Genomic DNA, 8,104 nt, shown 5'->3' on the forward strand with positions numbered 1-8,104 from the left:
GAAGTTAAAAAAAAAACATTCATCCAGGCCAGCAGAAGGGGTGGAAACAGGCAGCCGGGGGCAGAGAAGACTGGTGGCAAGGCAGCAGCAGCTGGTGAGCTGGGGCAGGCAAGGCAGTGGCTGGTGGAGTGGGAAACTAAAGACTCAGCACCTCTAGCTGTAAAATACCTTGGGGGTTTCAAAGGTGGAAGAAACTCCCAGTCTCACAGGAGAACTTGTTGGAGAGGCCCACAGGATCCTAGAAGGCACACAAACGCACCCACCTGGGAATCAGCACTGAAAGGACACAATCCACTTGTGGGAAGCAAGGGAAGTGATGGAAAGTGGGGCTGGAGAAGAGCATCCAAGTGGCATTGTTCCCTCTCTGATCCCTCCCCCACAGACAGCACCAGAGTGCAGAAAAGGGGGTTGCCCCACCCTGGAAAATACCTAAGGCTCCATTCCTTACGACATAACAGGTGCACTGAGACAAAGAAATATGGTCCAAATCAAAGAACAGATTAAAACTCCAGAAAAAGAACTAAGCAATGAGGAAATAGACAACCTGTCAGATGCAGAATTCAAAACACTGGTAATCAGGATGCTCATAGAATTGATCGAATTTGGTCACAAAATGAAGGAAGAAATGAAGGCTATACAAAGTCAAATCAAGGAAAATATACAGGGAACCAACAGTGACAGGAAGGAAACAGGGACTCAAATCAATGGTTTGGAACAAAAGGAAGAAATTATTATCCAACTGGAACAGAATGAAGAAACAAGAATTCAAAAAATGAGGAGAGGCTTAGGAACCTCTGGGACAACTTTGAATGTTCCAACATCTGAATCATAGGGATGCCAGAAGGAGAAGAAAAAGAGCAAGAAATTGAAAACTTATTTAAACAAATAATGAATGAGAACTTCCCCAATCTGGCAAAAGAAATAAGCTTCCAGGAAGTCCAAGAAGCCCAGAGAGTCCCAAAGAAATTGGACCGAAGAAGGAACATACCAAGGCACATCATCATTAAGTTACCCAAGATTAAAGATAAGGAGAGAATCTTAAAAGCAGCAAGAGCAAAGGAGAACATTACCTACAAAGGGGTTCCCATAAGACTATCAGCTGATTTCTCAAAAGAAATCTTGTAGGCAAGGAAGGGCTGGAAAGAAGTATTCCAAGTCATGAAAGGCAAGGACCTACATCCAAGATTGCTCTATCCAGTAAAGCTATCATTTAGAATGGAAGGGCAGATAAAATGCTTCCCAGATAAGGTCAAGTTAAAAGAGTTCATCATTACCAAGCCCTTACTATATGAAATGTTAAAGGGACTTGTCTAAGAAATTGAAGAAGATCAAAAACTATGAACAGTAAAATGACAAACTCACAACTATCGACAACTGAACCTAAAAAACAAAACAAAAACAAACTAGGCAAACAGCTAGAATAGGAACAGAATCATAGAAATGGAGATCACATGAAGGGTTACCATCGGACAGGTAGAGGAGGAGAATGGGGGGTAGAAGGTACAGGAGATAAGAAGCATAAATAGCAGGTACAAAATAGACAGAGGGAGGTTAAGAATAATATAGGAAATAGAGAAGCCAAATAACTTATATGTACAACCTATGAACATGAACTGGGGGGGGTGATGCTGGAGGGTGGGGGCATGCAGGGAAGAGGGGGATAAAGGGCAGAAAAATTGGGACAACTGTAATAGCATAATCAATAAAGTATACTAAAAATGTAAAGCAGTGGTTTTTTTTTCATTCTGACATGCATATTTCCTTTACATACAAAGTTTGATTTAGCACCAATGAATACACGGAGAACCTGAAAATTTCATTGCAAACTAAATACATTTCTTGTGCTCTAACATTTAAAAACAATTGCCACACACACAGTCTATTCTTTAGGAAAACTTATTTATGGGGACAAACTACATTGGGAAGGTAAGTGTAAGATGTAATAGGAGGAAGTTAAGGGAAATGACCATTACATACTGCAGAAACATACTGAAAGGTAAGTATGGCCCAAAGAAAAAAAACTCCATTGGAAAAAATATATTGAAGAAAGATTATAAAAGTAGTGCTCTGCACCAAGGTCAACAAGTTGAACAACCAAAAAAGTGAAAAAGACCTTGCCCAATCCTGGGGTCAGTGGGGGATTCCAGGAAAGAGTTGTGCGTTAATGGAACTCCTGAGAGCAAAGAGTGGTACTATTCAAGGGGCATGCCTTGATCTGAAGACCAAATACTCTTGGCCTTGACCCGGAGAGATTTACTGTTGTGCTAGAAGCACGGGGCATGCCTGGAGCATGTGGACCAGCAACCTGCATGTCCAGCATTCATTCACTCATCCCACTGAGGGTCGATGTTAGGTCTTTTACAACTCTTTGCTTCAAACTTGGATTTTCTTCTCAAATCACAGGGAAACTAAACATCTATATCTGTTACAGCTCCTGAAGCTGAAAGCAATAAAGGATGACCACTTACAGACTTTGAGGAATCACCTTAACATAGGGTTTCTATGACAGGGAAGGAGAGGAATCTGCCAGTGATTTTCCTGAGGCTGCCACTGGACCACCACTGAGTAAACCAGTCACCTCACAGGAAATAAGAATAAAATCCTCCAGAAAAAATAAGTCAGAATCTCTAGTAAAACTGATGCTCACACATAGGTATGTAAGTATCCCAAACACCCCTAGGAAAAAATCTGAGGGCTCTTGGTGCCAACTGCTGGAAGTTTGATACTAGATTGGAATGGAACAGTATCTTTGAGATTTTAGACAATTTTAGATGTCAGCATAAGGGGTTCAGGGCCCACTCCTGAGGATGCGGTTAAAACAAAACCAAAATAACTACCTTGAGAGAACATGCATGTTCTAACAGACCAAACATTTTATCTGGGTGAAGGGATGATATAATTCATGAATCTCAAGAACACAATGTAACAACAACAACAACACAGTGTTGAATATATTCAAATATCAAGGCAAGGCATTTTCCCATATAAAACATTCTAATTTCCCCACTACTCCAAAGTAATTCAGTAAATAACTTTACAGTGAAGGGCCCCAATGAGCACTGTGAGTGATCACAAGACCCCAAGCAGCTGCAGTGGTGGAGGCACCTAAAGCACCAACCCCTCCACAAGGTTGCCTGCAGTCGTCTTTTTCAAATGTGACCCACTGGTGTTTCCAAGCTGCTTTACAGATTAGTTCCATCTGGTAAGGCCCAGCAGGGAATGAGCCAAAGAGTACAAGCCAAGAGGTGGTCAAAGCCAAGAAGTGGTCAAAGCCAAGGTTTCCACATGACAACTCCCTCTTCTTCCGAGGGACTAGTGACAGCTGAAGCCTGGCTTGAAGTGCTTCAGTCACGTGGGCTTGGCAAATCTTCTGCGTCCATCACGCCAGAAGAGCTCAGGAGGGCTCTCTCTGAAGCAATACTTTGCTGTGGGATCCCTATAGGTGTTCTCGGGCTGCATGGTCTGGGATGAGGTCCTGCACTTAGCCAAACACAATTCAAAGCAGTCATTGACTGCTATGAAGTGGTTCTGGAGTGCCACAGCTGCCAGGTCAAGGAACTGCTCCAGAAGTTGCTTGTTGGGCTGCTGGCAGCAGGAAACGCAGTGCTCCTAAGCACTGCAGCAGCCATTGGACAAGTAGCCCTCACAGCACTACTGCTTGGTGCCCTGGACATTGACCTTACAGCAGCCAATCACCAACAAATCCTTCCTTTCACAAACATATCCTAGTTTGTCCCATGATGAGGTGCTTCCCTTGAATGAAAGCACTGGTTGCTGGGTCAACTGCTATTGCCCAAGTTAAACCGCGTTTTCCACAGAAAGGGCTGATCATGGTCTTGAACCTGGAGGAGATTCCATCTCTCACTGCCCTCTCCTCTTGCTTGAAGGTGCTGGTGAGGAAGTGGACAAGAGAGAGCGGGAAGACTATGGTGAGCACCCACCTCTTCCTCAGGAGCCTGCTCCACACGATAGCTCTGAGGTTCACTGTGCAGGCACCGGCGTGCTGTGCTGGGCACTGTGGCCAGGGTGCTGGACCCAGAAACCCGGGGCCAGGCTGCATGGCCCCTACACAGCCAGCAGCCGCAACCCTCACTCCAGGCACCGGCCCCCTAAAGCAGTCATTTTCATCAGAAACCTAATCATTTGATTTTCCTAGTGCTAAGTATAAGTAAAGTGAATAAGGTTTCTCAAATAATTTGCTTGAACTTTCATGCTAGTATTTGCCAGAACATAGGCCTATAACTTAGCAATACATTTATGTAGTATGCTAAACAATTTTTTGAAACAAACCCTTGTTTCTGTTAGAGAACACGTTTACTTGAATGAATTCTTTTTTTAATTTAATCTTTATTGTATTTTTTCCATTATCATTAGTCTTCTTATACTCCCCTCGCCCCAGCAATCACCACACTGTTGTCCATGTCCATGAAACCTTTTTCCTTTTTGCTCAGTCCCTCCACCTCCTAACATCCCCCCACCCCACTAGCTGCCATCTTGCTCTCCATCTGTGAATTTTGGATATTAAAACCTTAACAGGTATATTGGTGAATATATCCTTCCATTCTGTGGGTTGTGTTGTTATTTTGTTGATGATTTCCATTTCTGTGCAAAAACTTTTAGTTTGAGGTTCCGCAAGGGAAACAAAAGAAAAAATACACAAATGAAATGACCTGACAAATATATCTGAGCAATGTCTGAGATTGGTGCTCCCTTGTATGTAACTACCTGTCTTTCTCTTGTGGCTTTTAGGATTCTCTCTTTGTTTTTAAGCCTTGGCATTTTAATTATGATGTATCTTGGTGTAGGCCTCTTTGGGTTCAACTTGCTTGGGACTCTCTGAGCTTACTGGACTTGCATCTCTTTTTCCTTCACCAGGCTAGGGAAGTTTTCTGTCACTGTTTCTTCAAATAGGTTCTCAATGCCTTGTTCGCTCTCCTCTTTTTGGTATTCACATGATGCAGATGTTGTTATGCTTGTCCCAAATGTTTCTTAAGCTCTCATCAATTTTTTAAAATTCTTTTTCCATTTTGCTGCTCTGCCTAGGTGTTTTTTACCTTTTCTTCCAAATCACAGATTTGATCTTCTGCTTCATCTAACCTACTCTTTATTCCTTCCAGTGTATTATTTATTCAGAATTTGTATTCTTGATTTCTGACTGGTCCTCTTTTACTGTTTCTGTGGTTTTTTCCCCTGCTCTTGAGTATCCTCATAATCATTACTCTAAACTATCTGATAAATTGCTTGCCTCCATTTCATCTAGTTCTTCTTCTGGAGAATTCTCTTGTTCTTTCATTTGGGGTCTGTTTCTTTTTCTTCCAATTTTGGTTGCTTCTTTGTATTTTCCACCTGAAACAGATCAGTGATATAGCCTCAAGCTGAAATCAGCAGCTGGGCTTTAACACCACAGGGTGAGACAGAGTAATTCCTGTGGATGGGGATATTGCTTCCCCTCAGGCTGATGCCACATGGAGAGGAGTGCTCTCCATGAGAAAGATGGCTTCAGTGGTACGTGGAATGACTCAGCACAGGGACCCTGGCAGCTGTTCCTTTAGCTCTCTCCCCAGAGCCACCAGCCCCACACCCTCCTGAAGTGTCTGCTCTATTCCACTCTGCCCTCTCTGCCAGGACCCAGGATAAGTGGCTGCAAATGAAATTTTGTGCATTGGCCCTTTAAGAGGCTCTCTATGTCTCTAGTCATATCTCCATGGCAGACAGAAACCCTGCTGCTTTTCACAGCTGGGTGTCATCTGGGTTCCTTTCCAGCCCTGTGCTGGGGAGCTCATTTTGTTGTTTAGACTCCACACTTCTCAGGGGGAACCCCCTGGTTGCTGAAATATCCCTCCAGAACTTCAGTTTCTGACTGTGGGAGCCCAGCCTGCCCTCTTGCACATTCTGCACACTTCCCACCAGCCTCATAGTCGTGTAGTGTTTTCTCCTGTCTGCCCTTGGTTATAAGGTTTCTCTCCAGCTAGTGTTCAGGAAGATTTTTCTACAATTTAGTAGTAATTCCAGACTTGTCCCGGGAGGAGGTTAGTGTATAATTTCTACTTACTCCTCTGCCATCTTGGATCTCTTCTTTAATAAATTCTTAAGGTTAAAAAAAAAAGGTTAGATAAGCTGTCATCATAATCATTGCTCATTTTTATTTACTGAGTTTTTAAGGCCTATTGAATTATCTGCAGAACATGCTTAACTCTGTTATACAGTCAATAATGATTCCCCAAATGACAATTTAAGTTATTTTGGCTCATATTATTTTTGTCCAAGAAAACCACTTTTAGTTGCCTCCAGGATAAAAATATTTTATATGTAATATATTTTTCTCTTGTTCTCTTTGATCTTCAGTGGTCCAAGTGTTTGTTCTCTTGGAAAGACAAATCTGTTCTCTAAGGAGGAACTGGGCACTTGTTTTCACCTAATGGTTTTCACTTAATTGCAAAACTATTACTACCTGGTTTTCCCTGCTGGATATTTTTTCACATTTTTTGTTGTTATATACAATCTTATAACCATGAGATTTTAGAATTAATTTCTGATGACAAAGCCTCCTCAAAGGGTATTCCACTCTTTTCTCTAGTGGAATCACACCAAACTAGTAGTTTGCTTCTAGCCTAGAATTTCTTGTGTAGTTCTATTATGTATAGCATCAAAATGATATTTCTTTAACAAACAGCAAGAGGACTTCAATGTTTTTCTAATAAAATGTTCCTTTAAATTCAATTTAATAGTACTCCTGTGTTTTCTATAAGACTTCATTTTTCTTTCAGCCAGCCATGCCATACTTAATGAGGGACAGACATAGATCCAACCGGTAGCACAGCAGGAAGATGTTGTTACTTTTGGGAGAGTAGGGAGATGGGAAAGCCCCCACTGGTGCTATAGGTTGTACAAAAGGAACAGAAGTACACCACTGACAGAGTTCAGAAGGCATACTATGCAAACTGCCCACTCATCTATGAAATAAGATCCCACCTCCTCCAAGCCAATTTATAACAGCTAGTAGAAATTATCCTCTTGAGAATTTTGTTTTATATTAAAATAACATATTTGGAATTCTAAAATCTAAAATAATAAAATATGTTTAGATTTCAAAGTAGTTGCTTAAATGTTGGTCCATTTGCAACTATTTATCCTTTAATGCAGAAACTTTGACACATAACTTCAAGTAAATGAAGATTGCAGCCCTGATTGGTGTGGCTTAGTAGATTGGGCACTGGACTGGTATCTGAAAGGTCCTGGGTTTGATTCTCAGTCGGGGCACATGCCTGGGTTTTGGGCCAGTCCTTCAGTTGGGGGCATGAGAGAGGCAACCAACTGATGTTTTTCTTCTACATTATTTGTCTCACACATTGATGATTCTGTCCCTTTCTTTCTCCCTCATTTCCTTTCTCTCTAAAACAAACAAACAAACAAACAAATAAATAAATAAAAACTGCCTTTCAAAAAGCATTAAAAATATAAATAAAGATGACATTATGCATTTTTGACAATGTATAAATTGAAACAGTGAGATCAACTTAATGATAGTCTGAATGAATTAAGAAGTTTAGTAGAGTAATATTTACAAAGTCATTAATTTGCAAAACTGTTTTGTTGTCTTTATTAAAATGTCATAACTAGTTTTGTGGTGTGTATGTATGTGTTTAGAAAATAATATAGCATAATGGTTATGGTAGAAATTCTAGGGTCAGCCCTGGTTTTATTTCTACATATTAGTTCCATGACCTCGTGATGTCTCTTAAGGTCTATAAGCCATAATATTCTCATTTTTAAATGAAGGTAATAACATTCTATATGAAGAACTAGGCACAATGTTTGCCAAATTACAAGGACACAATAAACGTTACATTATGTGACAGTCATGTGTATTTGAAAATGGGTAGCAAACCATAAAGTACTACATAATTTTCATGAGAAATGTATAGATTTACTGCACAGGGCTGAGATGGGGGAATTGTCATCCAAATATTGTTTGATTTGCCAGTGGCTCAATAGGGAGAAGAAAGGCTTAGTTCTGGTAACGAAATTAAAGATATAGAATATTAAAGCTGAATTCAATACAACTTTTTTTGTTTGTTTTTCACCTAGAAGCACAAGAGTGAGC

At 40.8% G+C, this 8,104-nt stretch overlaps 1 pseudogene; it reads right to left on the reverse strand.

Moving 5' to 3' along the window:
* Window positions 1–3,246: 3,246 nt before the first annotated feature.
* LOC114488159 lies at window positions 3,247–4,060 on the reverse strand (annotated as a pseudogene).
* Window positions 4,061–8,104: the final 4,044 nt, after the last annotated feature.

This window comes from Phyllostomus discolor, chromosome 2 (genome assembly GCF_004126475.2).
Source record: "Phyllostomus discolor isolate MPI-MPIP mPhyDis1 chromosome 2, mPhyDis1.pri.v3, whole genome shotgun sequence".
Classification (NCBI taxonomy): Eukaryota; Metazoa; Chordata; class Mammalia; order Chiroptera; family Phyllostomidae; genus Phyllostomus; species Phyllostomus discolor.